This window comes from Anolis carolinensis, chromosome 1 (assembly GCF_035594765.1).
Source record: "Anolis carolinensis isolate JA03-04 chromosome 1, rAnoCar3.1.pri, whole genome shotgun sequence".
In the NCBI taxonomy this organism is placed as follows: domain Eukaryota; kingdom Metazoa; phylum Chordata; class Lepidosauria; order Squamata; family Dactyloidae; genus Anolis; species Anolis carolinensis.
In genome coordinates, this window is record NC_085841.1 from 293,045,241 (window position 1) to 293,065,158 (window position 19,918).

A 19,918-nucleotide genomic window follows, 5' to 3' on the forward strand; every position below is an offset into this window, starting at 1 on the left:
CATTTGCTAACTTGATGAAGTTTTGGGGCAGAGCTGCTTGTGTTTGCCTAACACCAATCAAGAGGAATCAACATCTGGTCCAGGAAACTGAGGATATTCCAGGATGGAAGACGTCTATCACTCATTTACAACTTTGGGACAACATCATCAGCAAAATATTGCTATATAAGTGACCTTATGACAGTCCAGAAAGTGTGACAGACAGCGACGCTGTTCACCCGCCATGCTCAGTGGAGATGGTGTACTTGGGAGTGGCAGATCTGCTATGGGAAAGCAGGATTCTGTTCACTTTTTGGGGCCTCCTTTTCTCATGGAAAGAGCAAAGAGTGCGTTTTGGAGTCATGGCCTTTTTGAAGTTTTGGCGTTTTGGAACTATGTCTTGGCAGGCAGCAGTGGAAGCTGGGTCTGGCCTAACCAGGTGTTTCTCCAAGGAGGGAGAAAGAATATGGTAATATTTGTGTGCATGAAGATGGATGCATGTTGTATGTGAATGAAGAATGAAAATGTAACCCCCCCCCCCTTGTTTGTTTCTTAGCCAATGTAACTGTAGGTTGTTTGTGAATCCAATGTAGTTGCATAGAATCTGTATGTTTGTATGTCTAAATGTTGTTCTTTGTTGTTCTATAAAAGTTCTGCTATACCTCTCAGACTGAAACTGCAATAAAAAGAACCTATGCTTTAAAGTTATTGAAAAGTTATTCATAACATTTTTGGTGTCAGAAGTGGGATATTCTGGTCAGTCTGACCAGGATGTTTTAACTTTTGTTGTAAAAGTCTTCATGACATCTACACTGTAAAACTAATGCAATTTGATGCTACAATTCCCATGATTCCATAGCATTGATCCATGGCAGTTAAAGTTGTGCCAAACTGCATTAATTCTACAGTGTAGATGCACCCTTGGAGGTCCCTCATTCGTGAGACCTCTATAGGTTGAAATAAATTTCATGACAATTAACAACAACAAATTTTACCAATATTTTTTATTTGAAATTTAAATAGAAATTACTCTATTTTCTTCTTTAAATATTTCCTTAATTTGCAGTTGATGTCTTTTGAGTCTTTCTTTGCTTTGTTGGTAACACCTTAAAATACTCTAGCTAAATCCATCAACTTGAAAGGTAAATCCACCAGACTGAAGGCAGCTTGGCAGGAAATCAGGCCATCATTAACATCAGGAATTCTACTGCCCAAGTGGTAGTGTTGGCTGATCTACAAGTTACTCTGTTGTAAATTTTTCATTACTGTTTTCTATCAGGCATCATGGAGATAACATTTTATACAGTTATCACACTCTAAGTTAGCCATGTTTAAAAACATTCACTATGTTTTCCATTTTTATCTCTGAATCTCCCATGGCTGATCTTTGGCAGCAATTACATTTTATCCAGGAATTGTATTTATATCATATTTACACAAAAGGTTTGAGGTGTTTCCAGTGTTTATTTCTATTCTTTGTCTTGGAGTGATGTGACTAGTATTTACTGTCAGCAAATATGGCGCTGTATGTATTTATTTCCTATAAAAGCAGGTGACTTCCATTGACTTCTCATCTTTCCATCATTTATTACCTGCATTACATTTATCACTGAACTAGATGTCGTGCAAAAATTAAGAGAGATGGGATTATCTGAAAGTATGCAGTTCAATAAAACAAGATTCATGAGTAAAGGGAATAAAACTGGAGGAAGGACACCACACCAGATATCAGTCAGTGGAAGCAAGGCTGTTCATGGTCGAAAGGAACAATAAGGAGACAAGTTTTAAATAAATCTTAAAGAAAGGAAAAGGACAAACCAGCTGGGCTGATGGAATGTGGAGCTGTTAGATAACGACAGAGCTGAAAAATAGCTCATGAGAGAAGAGGTCTGAAAGGAAATTAATGTTTGAAGCTCTATAGGAAAGAAAGTGAACATTGTAAAGAGGGAGCAGAATAACTGAGAAAGATTTTGGGACATGGATATGATAAAAATGCCCTCTTGTGGGAGCCCTCATACATTATAAGTTGCTATTACAGTAGGCCCTCCATATCCCCATAAAGCATCCAGGGCTTGAATGTGTATAAATCGAAAAGAAAAACATAATTTGCAATTTTGTATAAAGGACGCCATTTTACTATGCCTTTGGATGTAATGGGGCTTGAGCATATGCAGATTTTTTTATCCACAGAGGCCTTGGAACCAAATCCTAGTAGATATTATTATTATCTCATCTTTTCACCTGCCCTTGGACACAAGCCAGAAACAATGAAAAGCTCTCATTAGCAGAGTATACAAATAGTTAAAATATTGTTAAACTTTCAAAAGTATTTACAACCTCTTAAAACTTGTCTGCTAAGAAGTAAGAAATAATTTTTAAAATCAGCAGAATTATTTAATTTTTTACCTCCATCAATACCCCTGAAACACTCTTTCCACTTGTGATATATACTCATTGAATCATGGAATAATAGAGTTGAAAGAGACCACATGAGCCATCTAGCCCAACCTCTGCCATTTGGGAAAAACAGACTCAAAGCACCCCTGACAGATGGCCATCTAGCCAAGAAGTTCATCTCATTTCCTGTAATTTGCACCCATTGCTCTGAGTCCTAGTTTCCAGGGCAGCGGAAAACAAGCCTCCTCTCTCTTCCTTATGGTATTAGGCAATCCCTCGTAGTTCGAGGATTATGGTCCTCCGTTTCTGTTGTCTTGGGGATGGATCTATAGATGGCTGAAGAGACTTATTCTTGATCTGCATGTTCTACCTCAGTGAGGTTTCCAGGTGGAAGGCAGTCCCGGTCAGGGTTGGCTTGATGGGCCTTCCTCTTGGCACGTTTCTCCCTTAAGCCCTCCATTCGTGCCTCTTCGAACTCCGCAGCACTGCTGGACACAGCTGACCTCCAATTAGAGCGCCCAAGGGCCAGGGTTTCCCAGTTCTCAGTGTCTATGCCACAGTTTTTAAGGTTGGCTTTAAGCCCATCTTTAAATATCTTTTCCTGCCCACCAACATTATGTTTCCTGTTCTTGAGTTCAGAGTAGAGTAGCTGCTTTGGGAGATGGTGATTGGGCATTCAGACAACGTGGCCAGTCCAGCGGAGTTGATGGCATAGGAGCGTCGCTTCAATGCTGGTGGTCTTTGCTTCTTCCAGCACGCTGACATTTGTCCGCCTGTCTTCCCAAGAGATTTACAGGATTTTTCTGAGGCAGCGCTGATGGAAACGCTCCAGGTGTTGAGTGTGACGTCTGTAGACCATCCATGTTTCGCAGGCGTAGAGCAGGGTTGGGAGGACAATGGCTTTATAAACGAGCATCTTGGTATCTCTACAGATATCCCGATCATCAAACACTCCCTGCTTCATTCGGAAGAATGCTGCACTCGCAGAGCTCAAGCGGTGTTGCATTTCAGTGTCAATGTTGACATTTGTGGAGAGGTGGCTGCCAAGGTAGCGGAAATGGTCAACGTTTTCTAATGTGACACCATTAAGCTGTATTCTGGCATTGCAGAGGGGTTAGCTGGTGCTTGTTGGAAGAGCACTTTGGTTTTCTCGATGTTCAGTGAGAGACCAAGCTTCTCGTATGCTTCTGCGAAGGTGTTTAGAGTGGCTTGTAGGTCTTCTTCTGAATGCGCACAGACTACGTTGTCATCAGCATATTGGAGTTCTATAATAGATGTTGTGGTGACCTTGGTTTTGGCTTTCAGTCTGCTGAGGTTAAATAGCTTGCCATCTATCCGATACATGATTTCCACTCTGGTGGGAAGCTTCCCATCAACAAGGTGAAGTATCATAGTAATGAAGATGGAAAATAAGGTAGGGGCAATAGCACATCCCTGCTTGACACCTGATTCCACCTTAAATGGGTCACTTTGGGAGCCGTTCCCTGCATTTTTCTTGGAGCTGTCATGCAGTGAAGATCATGTCCACTGTTCCTCTGGAGGGACGGAAGCCATTCTGGGATTCTGGGAGGGCGTCTTCTGAGACAGGGAGAAGATGGTTTGCAAGGATTTTTGCGAGGATTTTCCCAGCAGAGGTTAGAAGGCAGATACTGCAGTCTCTTCTATCCCCTTTCTTGAAAAGGGTGATGATGGTGGCATCCTTGAAGTCTGCTGGGATTTTCTCGGTCACCCACACCTTTTCAATGACATCCTTTCAAATATTTAAACACGGCAATCATGTTTCCTCTCAACCTCCTCATGGGGCATGATCTCCAGACCTTTGATCATTTTCGTTGCCCTCCTCTGGACACCCTCCAGCTTGTCAATATCTCTTTTAAACTGTGGTGCCCAGAATTGAACATAGTGTTCCAGGTGAGGCCTGACCAAAGCAGAACAGAGGGACACCATTACTTCCCTTAATCAAAAAAACTCTTTTTGATGCAGCCCAAACTCCCATTGGCTTTTTAAGCTACTGCATCACATTGTTGGCTCATGTTCAACTTGTTGTGTAAGAACTTTTTCACATGGACTGTTGTCAAGCCAGGCTGTATCTGTACATTTCATTTATAACCTACAAAAAATGGGTTCCCTGGAACTACAAAGACAAGTATCCACTGTTACAATACAACAATGATATCATGATAGATGACTCCTCTTCTCTCATACCAGCGGAGATAAGTTTCTCCTTTAAACAATCAAGTACACTTGTAGGCTTCCCATCCCAGGACAGCTGACTATACCCCTCAAATGGCAATTTCAATCAGCCAATCCCTCAGGAGGAAGAGGGTTCTCACGGGTGGGGCCCCATTGAGGTGGTGTGGGGGAGAAGGAAGATCGGTCACCAACGACCCAGGGAGAAGCGCAACAGAGTTCTTGTGACCCTGGAGAGGAATAGGTATGGTAGTCTTCAGGACAGACCCCCCAGCCTTAAGGTCCTGCTTCTGAATGCCAGATCCGTCAATGGTAAGACAGAGGGGGCGGATCTGGCATGTATCACCGAGACATGGTTGGATGAACTGGGTGGGGTGAATCTCACCCAGTTGTGTCCACCGGGTTTCATCAGCAGGCCAGGGTTGGGGGGCGGGGAGGAGGAGTCGCGGTGATTTTCCGGCAGTCCATCGCCCTGATCAGATGCGCCGTTCCGCAGTCTACGAGGTTTGAGTGTGTCCTGCTGAAGGTGGGAGCCCGAGACAGCTTGGGGATTCTGTTGGTGTACCGTCCACCCCGCGACCCAGCAGTCTCTCTGTCTGAGCTAGCAGAAGTGGTCTCTAATGCGGCCTTGGTCTCCCAAAAACTTATAGTTTTGGGAAACTTTAACATCCATGCCGAGACCACATTAGCAAGTGCAGCTCAGGACTTCATGGTTGCCATGACGACCATGGGGCTGACTCAAGTTATATCTGGGCCCACACATCAGGCGGGACACACGTTGGACCTTGTCTTCATTGTGGACGGTGGGACAGTCAGAGTGGAAGAGCAAAATATTCTTCCATTGTCATGGTCTGACCATCATCTGATCTGTTTAAGTTTCGCCGTGTCTTCTAACCTCCGCAGGGGTGGTGGACCCACTAAGATGGTCCGCCCCAGGAGGCTGATGGATCCGGATGGACTCCTGAGGTCTCTTGGGGATCTTCCTGTTCTGGAGACTGGCGATCCTGTCGATGCCCTGGCTGATCGCTATAATAGTGAACTGACAAGGGCACTGGACACGATCGCTCCCGAACGTCCCCTCTCACTGCGTAGAGTCACGTCGACTCCTTGATTCACTGAGGAGCTGGCCTTGATGAAGCGTGCGAGGAGGGGACTAGAGTGCATCTGGAGGAAATCTCAGGATGTGTCCGATCAAGCACGGGCTAAAGCTGCTATTAAGGCTTACTGCGTGGCTCTGCGAGCAGCCAGGAAAGCTTTCACGACTGCCCGCATAGCGTCTGCGGCCAATAGGCCATCGGAGTTGTTCCGAGTTGTAGGGGAGCTCCTGCGGCCCCCCGAGACCCAGGAGCTTCCCGATGGCTTGGCAACTCGGTGCAGCGAGTTCGCGCACCATTTCGCAGGCAAAGTTGCTCAGATACGTCATGAGTTGGACTCCAGCTTAACTGTGGTCTCAGCGGAGGTAACCGAGGCACCTGTCTGTTCGATCTTGTGGGATTCTTTCTGGCTTGTTCTTCCTGATGACGTGGAGGGGATTCTTGGGTCTGTGAGGGCGACCACTTGCGCTCTGGATCTTTGTCCCTCTTGGCTGGTTAAGCTGGCCAAAGATGGGTTGTTGGAATGGTTTGTGGCTATAATAAATGCCTCCTTGGGTCAGGGGTCATTTCCATCCTGTTTTAAGCAAGCGGTGGTTAAACCACTACTAAAAAAGACCTCGTTAGACCCATTGGTTTGTGACAATTACAGACCAATCTCCAACCTCCCATTTCTGGGCAAGGTTCTGGAGCGGGTGGTTGCCACACAGCTCCAGGAGTTCCTCGATGACACTGATTTTCTGGACCGCTCGCAGTCTGGCTTCAGGCCTGGGCACAGCACCGAGACGGCTTTGGTCGCCTTGGTGGATGACCTCCGCAGGGAACTGGACAGGGGGAGTGTGACCCTGCTGGTTCTCTTGGACATCTCAGCGGCTTTCTATACCATCGACCATGGTATACTTCTGAGGAGGCTCTCTGGGATGGGGCTCGGTGGCACGGTTCTGCAGTGGCTCCAGTCCTTCCTGGAGGGCCGTTCCCAGATGGTGAAGCTGGGGGATACCTGCTCGGACCCCTGGCCTTTGACCTGTGGGGTCCCGCAAGGGTCTATCTTATCCCCATGCTATTTAACAGCTGGGAGAGGTCATCCGGAGTTTTGGAGGGTGTTGCCATCTCTACGCAGATGACACGCAAATCCACTACTCGTTTCCATCTGATTCCAAGGAAGCCCCTCGGATTCTGAACCAGTGCCTGGCCGCTGTGGCGGACTGGATGAGGAGGAACAAGCTGAGGATCAATCCTGACAAGACAGAGGCCCTCCTGGTCAGTCGCCCGTCAGATCGGGGTATTGGGTGGCAACCTGTGCTGGACGGGGTTGCACTCCCCTTGAAATCACAGGTCCGCAGTTTGGGGGTCCTCCTGGACTCAGCGCTGACGCTTGATGCACAGGTGTCGGCGGTGGCCGGGAGGGCCTTTGCACAACTCAAACTTGTGCGCCAACTGCGACCATACCTCGTGAAGTCTGACTTGACCACGGTGGTGCATGCCTTAGTTACCTCTAGACTGTAATGCGCTCTACGTGGGGCTTCCCTTGAAGATGGCCCGGAAACTACAATTGGTCCAACGCTCGGCTGCCAGATTAATAACGGGGGCAAGTTACAGGGAGAGATCCACTCCCTTGTTTAAGGAGCTCCACTGGCTGCCGTTCATTTTCCGGTCCCAATTCAAGGTGCAGACCATCATCTATAAAGCCCTGAACCGTCTGGGACCCACCTACCTCCGTGACCATATCTCCTACCATAAACCTGCCCGATCTTTGCGATCATCCAGGGAGGCCCTTTTATCACCACTGTCTATATCCCAGGCCCACCTTGTGAGTACAAGGGAGAGGGCCTTTTCCGCTGTGGCCCCCCGACTATGGAATTCACTGAGATCAGGCAAGCTCCCACTCTGTTAGCTTTTAGGAAAGATTTGAAAACATGGCTCTTCCGCTGTGCTGTCGGTGAGTAATTTTGCTATATATTTCTGTGTTACTCCCCCTTCAGCATTTATTTTCTAGACTGCCCTACTTTCATGTGTCCCTGTCCACAATGGAGTACCCCCTCTGTCCCTCTCACTCCGAGTTTTATCCTTGTGTCCATGCGGCCTGCCCTTGTTTTACTGTTTTACTGGGGGTTTTTTTGTTTTTGTTTTGGTTTTTGGTTTTTTTAATTTCTTGATGTAATGTCTATTATCATCTATTGTATTGCTTTTAATTGTGTTATGATATGTTGTTTTTATATGTTATTATATTGTATCGCTCTGGGCGTGGCCCCATGTTAGCCGCCCCGAGTCCCCGCTGGGGAGATGGTGGCAGGGTATAAATAAAGTTTTATTATTATATTATTATTACAATAATGCAGAATTGTTTTGGATGTCATTAAATATATATTTAGTTTAATGCATCAATATAAATACAAAAACAAATAAAGCCATTACTATACAGTAAAACATAAGACTGTTACATTCACAGTAAAAGGAATATTTTTCTCTTGAAAGGTGAACTGACTCCTCTTCTCATACACAATAATTGTTCTTATTTCTTTACTAAGAAATAGTAGACTCCAAATTCACAACCGGTTTCAATTCAAGAGAGTCTTCATCAGGTGGAATGTAGTCTATTATGTGTTGTTTTTCGGAGTTGTTTTTCTGATATTATGTTTTTCTAAAGTATTCTAGCTTTCTCCTTCTAAAGTAAAGGTTTCCCCTGACGTTAAGTCCAGTCCTGTCCGACTCTGGGGGTTGGTGCTCATCTCAATTTCTAAGCCGAAGAGCCGGCGTTGTCTGTAGATATCTCCAAGGTCATGTGGCCGGCATGACTGCATGGAGCGCCGTTACCTTCCCGCCAGAGCAGTACCTATTGATCTACTCACATTGGCATGTTTTCGAACTGCTAGGTTGGCAGAAGCTGGAGCTAACAGCAGGCGCTCACTCCGCTCCCCGGGTTTGAACCTGGGACCTTTTGGTCTGCAAGTTCAGCAGCTCAGCGCTTTAACACACTGAACCACTGGAGGCTCCCTTTCTCCTTCTAGAATTTTTTTTCTCCTTCTAGAAATTCATTTTGTTTATATCGGCCCAACTTTCCAATCTGTTAAGATCATTTTGAATTCTGATCCTGTCATCTGGAGAATTAGCTAACCCCCCTCCAATTTAGTGTAATCTGCAAACATGAAAAGCATGCCCTCTAAACCTTCATCCAAGTCATTAATAAAGTTGTTGAACAGCACTAGGCCCAGGATTGAACCGAGCTAGTCACTTCTTTCCAGAATGCAGAAGAACCATTGATGAGCACCCTTTGGGTTTGGTCACTTTATCAACTAGAAATCTGTCTAACAGTAGTATTGTCTAGTCCATATTTTACTAGGTAATTTGCAAGAAAATCATGGGGAACATTGTCAAAGCCCTTACTAAAATCAAGATATGGTACATCCACAGCATTCCCTGCATCTACCAAGCTTGTAACTCAATTATGTATAAGTCAAGGGCAGGTATGGGGACCGAAATTATGTATTTTTATTACACTCATGACTAAGTGAAGGATCATTTTGCAAAGGGGGGAAACCCTCACCTCCACCCTTATTTCCCTGCCCAACATTCAGAAAGACCAAAAGTGGCACCACACTGGAGAGAACGGAGAAGTTTGGTGCTTCTTTTAGTTTCTCCCAGGATTGGATAAGTTATTGTTTTAGCTACTCTACTTAGAGCTACTGTAGTTAGTTTTTTGATAAAGGTTTAGGTACACTAGTTTGAACCGCAAGTAAGTCAACCAAAGTTTTTGGATTGAGTTTTGACTAACATTTCTAGACTTACACATGAATAGATACACTAGTTTCCCAATTCTATTACTTTGCTTTTCATGTTTATCAAGTAGAAAGTTATATTCACAAACAAAACAGAAACAGCACCCCAAAAGAAAATATTTCATTTTCCAAATATCTGTTAATAATAAAAATATTTAGCTACTGCTGGATGGACATCATGGAGAGGCCAAGTCACACCAGAGCCAAGAGCAGCCATCGAGAAGGTTATCTCCTGCTTGCATAGTGGCTGCTACGCTTATGCATTACTGGCACAGGCAGTAATATCTTAGCAATGAAATAGAACTTTGAAGAGGTGCTGCTATTGAAATTTCCCACAGTACCTTGTAGTAATGCTATGTCAGAGGATATTGTGGGAAACGTAAATAAAGCTTGGCAAAATTTCCTGTCTTGGATTATAGTACATTGAAATCTTTAGTTGTTAGCCATTGTTATGCTGGCTAGAGGTGATAACTAGGGCTGTAGCCAAGGCGTGTGTGTGTGTGGGGGGGGGGGGGGGGGGTGTTAGGGATTCAACCCCTCCCTCCTGAAATTTTTCAGGTTTTTTTTAAAGCTGGCTTACTTATGAATTTTAACTGATTAATCAGATCCCCATGAGTGTCCACTGAAGTTTATCTGTCTTGAATGTCCACTGAAATTTATCCATGGTGTCTGATTTCTAAATTATTTTGCATTATGGAACTACTCATGATTAGATAAAAAAAGTTTCAACCCCCCCCCCCCCCAAAAATTTCTGGCTATGGCCCTGGTGACAACTCTTAAAAAAGGAGATAGCATTTCCAGTTAATGGCTAAATGTAACCATCTCCTGACATCACCAAGTAAACGGGTCCAAAGAGGCTGAGCACTGAAACTGGCTCTGATGGCTATGTTAGACAAGATGAAAAATATTCTTTTCATGGCCTTGAGATTGTTAAGGCTGCTCAAATGAATTTTGAAACTTAAACACACTGTAGAACCTATCCAGTCTTATCTAAAATACACCCACCTACCCTGTATTTAGAAACAGGAGCATAGCTTGCAATTTGCTTCTTTTTCTGTAGCGAGGCTATCAACCTCTCCACTGTGTGGAAAAAGAACATTTTGCTACCATCGCTGAACTGGGGTTATTGCAGTTTTAGAACTAAAACAACTTGGAATATAAAGATCCTCTGTCTCAAACGTATTAATCATACAGCTGCCCGGATGTTGTTGGACTTCACCTCCTTGCATTCCTCACCATCAACTATTTCTGGCTAGGACTCTGAGGCAGAGCCGGCCCTAGGTATTTTTCAAGTGTAGGTGAACAGAATTCCCCCCGCCCCCAACCAATCACTGAAAAATAGAAGCGTTTGATAAGTGAAAATGTTGGATAATAAGGAGGGATTAAGGAAAAGCCTATTAAACATCAAATTACATTAAGATTTTACAAATTAAGCACCAAAACATCATGTTTTACAAGAAATCAACAGAAAAAGCAGTCTCAACTGCACCCCCATATGTTTTGCGCCCCAAGCGACCGCTTAATTCGCCTCATTGTTGGACTGGCTCTGCTCTGAGGAACTGCAGTCCAAAATCTGAAGAGCCATATGGTTTCCACCCTCTCTGCCTAACAATGCTTTATTATCTGTTTTGCTGGAATAAACTCAATATTGAGGTATATGTTTAATTTTGGAGTTGATCTTCATCTTTGTTGTTTTACATGTATTTAAAATGACACACACATGCCCCTGTCTCCAGCCGCCAACCCCACAGTGGACCACAACCATTTCCCCTACCACCAAGCAGGGCCACCTTAATAGCATTAAACGCCCCCGAGCAAAGCAGTGCACTGGGCCCTGCCTACACAACCACTCATAGGAATAAAAATTTTAATAATTGATAAAATAAACTTATATTTACTGGTGCCACATAATAAGTCTACAGTTTCTTTTTCTTCACTTCACTTTCTTACATTTTCTCTAAACCTTCAACACACAAATAGAATTCTTGAACACAAACAGTGGAAGCTCTGCTTCCAATAATAGAAATGGACACTGGCAGCAATTGCTGTTCCCAGCCATTAATTGCCTCCTGTGAATTCGTTACAATATTCTGCTTCCATAACATTGCAACCAATTAAAACGGAAAAATTTCTCTCATGAATACAGACACACTAGCTCTCTGAAACAAGTCATAATTTTTCTTCTTCTGCCAAGTTGAATGTTGAAGTGGATGATCGCAAAATAGCGTTACATTCTGGTCTGTGCATTGATTAGCATTAGGCAACTGCCCGGTGTGCCCATGTGTTAAGGGCACTGCCATTAATGAAAATGTCTAATGAAAAGTGCCTTATAGGAAGACATTTGAGGAAGCAATTTTATTTTCTGCTGTTCCAGATTCTATGGCACAAAGCACCAGATTCAAACTGCGGCGGGGGGGGGGGGGGGCGTGAAAGATTCCACTCAAATATTAGGAAAAACTTTCTGATAGTAACAGCTCATCAGCAATGGAATATGCTACTTTAGAGAGTGGTGGAGTCTCCTTCTCTGGAGATTTTAAAACTGAGGCTGGGTGGCTATTTGTCAGGGGTGCTTTAATTGTATTTTCCTGCATGGTAGGATGTTGGGCTAGATGACCATGTAGTCTCTTCCAGCTCTATGATTCTATGATATGTAGAAAGGCATTTCCTTTGGCTCATGTTATGTGATGAGAGAGAAGAGCCAAATTATCAGGTGTACTTTATAATCTTCCAATTCAACTGAAGTTAGAAGGTTCAGTCGTAAAAGCTATTGCTAGTGGTGTGGACCCATTTCTCACTCACTGCTGTTCTTGTCATGTGCATGGAAGCCAAAGGTCACCATATATATGAGATGCTAGTTCTCTCTGATTGATTCTTCAGCCACCCTTTGATAAAGAATACGATGTCAGAAAAGACTAACAGTAATACACAAACTGCATGTTTTATGCTATTGGCACATTTATACATCTTTGGAAATGGAGTGTGTTAGCAAGAGGTGGGTAAGAAATAATTTGAAGTAGAGAAATGACACTGCTGTTCTCAGGGGTGTTTTCAGAAACACAGTGGAGAGTTGGAAGTAGAGCAAAGAGAATGTGCAGAAACACTGTGTGTGTGTGTGTAATTAACCCACAGCAAAATCATTTCCTACTGGCTCAGTGTCAGGCATATCATTGGATGAGATGGGACACTCGATCCTGCCTACTGGTGTCATCCTTTTGTAGCTCGAGACAGGGCTGTCACTAAAACTTTCTGTCTGGAAAATAAAGCTCACGTGGGATTCTGTGTCCCATTTAACTTTGCATAGACACAGAGGAAATGCTTTTATTGACCTCTTGTTGTATATAGCAGATCTGCCACTGAGGAAAAATTTCATTGCTTTCTCTCACACAGAACATTTATTGAATCTTTCCCCTTCCCATCTTAATAATATTTGTTTTTGCAGGGGAAGAAACCCTTTATGTTCCTAACAGAAACATGACAGGGACTATAAGAGGAATTGCTGTATCTCTAATGTGTGTACATAATCTCTAATGTTGAGTACCAGGAAGCAAAATCATTCCCTGGTATAAATCATATACACCCACCCACCCCTTGATACACAACGCTAAGAAGGAACAGGGGACATGAAAGGGGCCCTAGAGCCATGCAAGCTCATGCTGTGATCTTGTCAGCTCTTGTAGGCTTGTTAATGTGGTTACACAATTTCACCACAGGTAGCAGGCAGGACAGCCTCTCCAGAGAAAGAGAGAAAAACAAAACAGCTAACTAAGTCCCTCAAGACTTCATTAGTGTTTATTAAGGTACATTCAATTGTGATGTGTCTAGTGACACCTAAACTATTTTATGTTATTTTAGGAATTATGCAAATAGCTTTCAGCAGTGGATATTTGATGTTCAGAATTGTATTCTACACTCATCCCTCTGTATCCATGGATTCTGTATCCACAGCTTGAAAATATTCCACATAGGAAAAAATCCACAAAGCCAACCTTGATTTTACCATTTTATATAACGGACAACATTATACTGCTGTACCGCTGCATATAATGAGATCTGAGCATCCACAGATTTTGGCATCCAAGAGAGTCCTGGGAGCAAACCCCAGTGGATGCCAAGAGCCCACTGTATATGTCAATTCGAACCACCCGAGACCTACTTGCCTTTCGGAAAGCCTGCAAAACCTTGCTCTTCCGACAAGCTTTCAATGGGTGAAAAACTCGGGGCTATGTCTGTTTTTATTGTTGCTTTTATTGTTTTTTATTGTTTTTATTGTTATTTTAAAGCCAATGTGTATTGTTTTAATCTATTTCTGTAAACCACTCTAAGCCAAACTGGGGGTAGCGGTATACAAGTTTAATAAATAAATAAATAAATAAATATGTTCATTAAGATAATAATGTTTCAGGACTGTCAAGCCCATAACCTCTAACTGATTTTGCAGGGACAGTCCTGTATGATCCTCTAGCATCTCGCTTTTAGAGCTGCTTTTGAACTGTTCTAGTTCCTCTGTCCTACTCCCATTTTCCCTCTTCCTCCTTCAGTGGCTGCAAAGTGAGTATTTTGTACGCAGGGTGCATCTACATCTACACCACTTTAGCTGCGGTGGAATCATGAAATTAGTAGTTTTACAATTATTTTAGTCTTCTCTGCCAAAGAGTATTTGTGCCTCACCAAGCTACAACTCTCGGGACTCCATAGCATTGACCCATCAGAATTAAAGTGGTGTCAATTTGCATGAATTCCACAGTGTAGATGTAGCCTCAGCTAACTTGCAAAGGGGAGAGAGGAAGGAGAGAATCCTGTCCTTTCTAGTAGTTTCAGGAAAAAGCAAACTGCTGAAGCCTTCCCTAGCCTGTATACTATTCTTCCTTAATACATTCTGCCATCCAGACCACACTGGTGTTACTTGGCCACACCTGTTCTAGTTTTCATCTTTGAAATGTTGGAAATGCAAACACCTGTGGGGAAGGCAAGGCAAAATGCCTGTCAGGCCCCTTCTACACTGTCCTTATATCCCAGGATCTGAAACCAAATTATCTGCTTATCCCAGATTATATGGCAGTGGAGACTCACATAACCCAGTTCAAAGCAGATAACCTGGGATCAGATCCTGGGATATAAAGACTGTAGAAGGGGCCTAGGTTTGATACTAGTAGTTTCTTAAATAAATATATAGCTCACAAGGGAAACAATAGCCAAATTACATATCACAATTGCAGCTTTCTCTGGATAATCAATCTATGCTCTTTGCACTCAAGATAAGGCTGTGCAGTCTTAGCTCAATAGACAGGTAAGGTGATCATGACATCTTCTCTTGGGGAAAGAGTAAACAAGGCATAGTTACACTTCACACAGACGGAGAAATAGGTAACGTAATATTTATCTATGACTTTAAGATATTTCTAAATGACCTTTTTATCCAAATGGATTCCTGGGTAATGCAGTTCAAAGACAAGAATAAAATAAATGAATTACTACATTACATACTCACACCAAAAGAATTATTATTGTTTTCACCAGTAATAAAACAAATCAGAGGATGATAAATACAAAACATACACATATAAACAAACAGAGGAAATGGCAGATGGGTAGTGGAGGGGTGGAATTGATCAGTATGGGGACTGGTGATTTTCCACAGATATATAAACTTCACTTTATACAGGTTTCCAACAGACCCCTCAACCTCTGAGGATGCCTGCCATAGATGTGGGTGAAACGTCAGGAGAAAATGCTTCTGGAACATGGCCATACAGCCTGGAAAACTCACAACAACTCAGATTTTTTCAATTGTTTGTATTTAATTTGAAATTCAAGTTGAGCAGCGAGGTCACCAAATTTGCAGATGACACCAAATTATTTAGGATAGTGAAAATATAAGTGGAAATAATTACTCCACATTGAGAGAAAGGGTATTAAAACAGCAGGTGCTATTGGAAAACAATGCATACTTATTTACACTGGAGTAGAAAACTCACATATATACTGATGGGGTTTGAGCTAATAGTGACTAATCCAGAAAAGGATTTGAAGTGGTGGCAAGCTATAAAAACAGCTGGAAAAGGAAAATTCCATGTTCTCTAGGGAAGAAATAAAAAATAAAACCACCACAGTTGGAATACTGTGTATACTTCTGGTTACCATACCTTTAAAAAACGTGTTTACAGAATTAGAAAAGTGCAAACAAAATACTCAAGGTGTTGGAACAACTTTCATATTAGGAAAGGACACAACTTTTGGAGCCCTTCAATTAGTAGAAAAATGTTGAGTATAACAGGAAACAATGAATAGATAAAATAATTTTTTAAAAAACATAATGCATAATGAATTTTGCTCCTTCAAAATGTAGTGATGGCCACCAACTTAGAGAACTTTACAAGAGGATGTGACTTTTATCAATGACTTCCCATCATAAGACCATGTACCAGCTTTTGGGAAGTACAGCTGGAATGTGCTGTTCTTCTCATGGTCTGCTGGTTGGCTCCCCACAGCTATTTGTCTGACTATTGTAAGAACAGAAAGCAGGCCTTTGGTTTGATCCAGCATATTTTCTTTTGTAGTATCCTACTTGGAAAGAAGCAATGGAAACTTGATCAGGAGTACTTCTTCTCAATGTGTCACAACAAATTGTTGCAGACCCACTTGAAATTCACCACCACCACTTTCATCATCATCTATTATTTAGCATTTAAATGGAATTTTAGAGTATGCAAATAACCTTTGCATGTTTATATATGAATGTATATTAAATTTGCTCAACCGGTTTGATGGGCTCCTGGTTTCTTCTTGCCTCCTTCAACAACATCCAAATCTTGCCTTAAACTTCAGAAATGATTGGTGATGATCAGACTGATTGGTAGATCAACCATAATCATTACCCTTCCATAGAAAAAAACAAAGCAAGTCCTCCTGAAACTGTTGTGAGGACTCTGCAACAATGGTTGCTTCTTCTTTCATAAAGAACACAAAATATTCAAACACAATAACTATCATTTCATTAGTTTTCCATGCTCTTGTGCTCAGAGGAGTTTTCAAGTATTAATTTATGTTAAAAAATAAGAATGTGGAAGTGAAGTTATAACAGCAAATCTTCAGCAAGAAATATGTTTCAGTTACATTGACTTTAGTAAGATCTTAGCTTGGTAATGTGTGACTGTAAGTAACACAAGCCTCTAACATTTCAAAGCTACAATAAGGGGTTCTCTTCATACAATTGTATTGATCTTGTATGTAATTTATATGTCGAAAGCTCTGGTAATGGACCCTTTGAAAGTAATCTTCTATATACGCTAAAGGGGCTATCTATTGATCTGGTCATTCATGTTATTGATCTTTTTTTCACTCTACCTCTAATAATCATTTGTGATCACTTATCTTTATTACATTTTGGGTTTGTAGAAAAGCCCCCCCCCTCAACTGCCCATTATGGTAATGGAAAGTATTGATATGGTAATTGCTTAGGATGCAAGTTTAAGAGCTTACAGATGATATAACCATCTTGCATTATGTTGACTTGTCTGTAATGACTATTGTGGACTAATTAGTAGTAAATATTAGTATGAACCAGAAAATTAAAATAATTCTTTTCAAAGGGAACTCAAAAAGTGCCTTCAGAGCAAAACAATGTATGCCAAATGCTCTGTATTTCAAATTAGTTCCTCTGAATAATAAGAATTCTTAGGTAGACTCATAAAAATTGCACCCAAGGGAAGATTATGCAAATTGTTTGTTTTCTTTTCTACTTAAAGCTGCCATTTTCACCCTGAAGACAAGCCCTTGGCCCTGTTTAGAAATTTAAACAGCTAAAATGGATTCTTTGCACAGTAGAAAAGCTGCCATGCCCACTGCCCTCCACTATATAGTCAATATCGAATAGTGATGGAACTCAAATGGATACATATTTGTCATTGTCAGGAGTGAGGGAGAGATAAGCTGAGCTGCATGACTAGGGGGCATCAGCATGAGGTGTCCTCATTATATTTATTTATTTTTTAAAAATTTTATTAAGTATTTTTGCATACAGGTTTAAAATAGTGGGGTGCAAAAATGGGAGCGGGAAGTAGGGGGTAGGGAGGAGGGGGTGGGGCTGGGAGAGAGGTTATAGAAAAGGGGGGAGGAAAAAGGGGAAAGGAAGAGAAACAAAAGCAAAGGGGGTGGGTTTTAGGAGGGTGGGAGGGGGGAGGGGGCTAGAGAGAGGCTCGGGAGAGTCGGTTGAGTCTTTGGATGTCGGAGAGTAGTCCCCTTGTGGTGTCGGCTAGTCCATGGGTAACTGTCCATTTGGGTGGGGGGGGGTCCGTTTGCCTCCTGAAGCGACATGTTGTGTTGCTAGATTTGTATATTTCTGTTTGTTCTTATGGAATTTCTTCGAGGTATGTCCGTCTTTTCCTTATGTATTCTTCAAATATTGACCAGTAGGTTTCTTTTATTGGTTGTCCATGGTGTTTCTTCATCAGGAAGGTTAGTCTGTCCATGGTCTTTATTTCCCATACTTTTAATAGCCATTGATTGATTGAAGGGATCTGGTTTGTTCTCCATAGTTTGGCGAAGGCAATCCTGGCTCCTATAACCAGATAGTTTAGAATTTTTTCCTCATCTGTGTTCAATTTCAAATTTTTAAGGCCCAATAGGTATAGTTCTGGTCTCATATGTAGTTTCTTTCCCATTATTTTTACACATTCTTCATGGATTTTTTTTCCAGTACCTCTTTGTTTCGGGACAGGACCACCACATGTGGTAGAAACTGCCCTCATTCACCTGGCACTTCCAACATTTTATTTGAATATTTTTGTTGTAATGGCTTATTTTTTTTGGAGTGATGTACCATCTGTAAATCATTTTGTATTGATTTTCTTTTAAGTCGGTTGCATATGTGTGTTTTATATTTTTCTTCCAGATTGATTCCCATTCCTCATATCTTATAGGCCTTCCTATGTCTTTGGACCATTGCACCATGCTTCCCTTATATTTATATCCTGAATGTGAGGAGGTGTACACATGTGGAAAAGTGTCAGGTTAGTTCAGAGACATTGGAGAATGCACTTTTCTGTCCACCAACAAAATGAATTGGTTGCCTTCTGCCTAAGGAATTTGACTCTTGTTTTTCTAAGACTCTACACTGTAGCATTAATGCAGCTTGACGCCACTTTGACTACCATGGTTCAGTGCTATGAAATCAATATTACAGTGGAGGTTTTCATGTCAGCAAAGAAGTGACTCATTTTAAAACTCAGGGACCTTGGATAGCTTTTCTAAACCTCATGCTAAAAGTCACAGTGGAGTCCTCTTCCCAGTGACATGACAATTACCTGTCAAAACTGGCATACTGTCAAAACTGATGAGGAAAGGTAAGATCAACCAGAGCATTGTTTTGCATGTTCTCAACTCTCTGGCCTCAGTAATCAGTTAGAACCAGCACAATCTCTTCAATCTTCTGGGAGATTCTCCTCTTGCTTCCACTTCCATCACAAGCGTGGCTTGTTGGAACGAGGGAGAGGGCCTTTTCTGTGGTGGCCCCCCGGCTCTGGAAATCCCTCCCCAGGGAGATTAGGCAAGCACCCTCCCTGTCAGCCTTTAGAAAACAGATTAAAACCTGTCTTCTCCAGTGTGCCTTCAAATAATCAATCCCCATGGCAGACCCCTCCTAAATGAAATTTGCTATATTTTGCACTTTATTTTGCTCCTTTATTGGAAATAACTTGATCTCCTACCCCATCCCAAATCTCTTAGAGAACACTTCAGCACTTTGTCCACTTACTTTACTAAATGGTGTTATAATGACATATCTTTGTACTTTTGTCCAGACCGCCCTCCCATTTTATCCATTTTACCATTGTGGTGGCCTCTGCTTTATATCATCTTACCATTTTATTATATTATTATTGTGTCGTATTGTATTATTGTATTTTTAATTTGTTTATTTTATCTGTTTGATTATGTTGTTTACATATTATTTTAATTTTTTGTTCCTGTTCTGTTCTTTGGGCTTGTCCCCATGTTAACCACCCCAAGTCTTTTCGGGGAGATGTAGGTGGGATAGAAAACTAAAGTATTATTATTATTACTCTTTGAGGAGATGAAAAAGGAGATAGAAGTGGAAAAATTGCAATGGTGGAGCAAGGAATAGACTTCTTCTCTGAGCTTGAACTGCAAAGATGTCAAGAGCCAGTAGCGTAGGTTCAAGCAGCTGACCTCAATCCTCACATTTTTGACAGAACTGGGAAGATATGTCCAGAGAATCTTTTCTGACAGAACTGGGAAGATACATCCAGGGAATCTTCAAAGGAAGTTTCTCATCTGCATACACTTCATAGAGTAGACTGTTGCTCCTTACTCTAATGCTGTCCCACCACAAAGGTTGCCCAGAAGCAGCTACCAATTATTCAGAGTTCAGATAACACTACAAACCATTATGGTTCTACCTTATCATATGAAGTTTCACTCATTTGACTGGATTCCCAGTGTGAACAACATATCTTCTTAGCATAAATT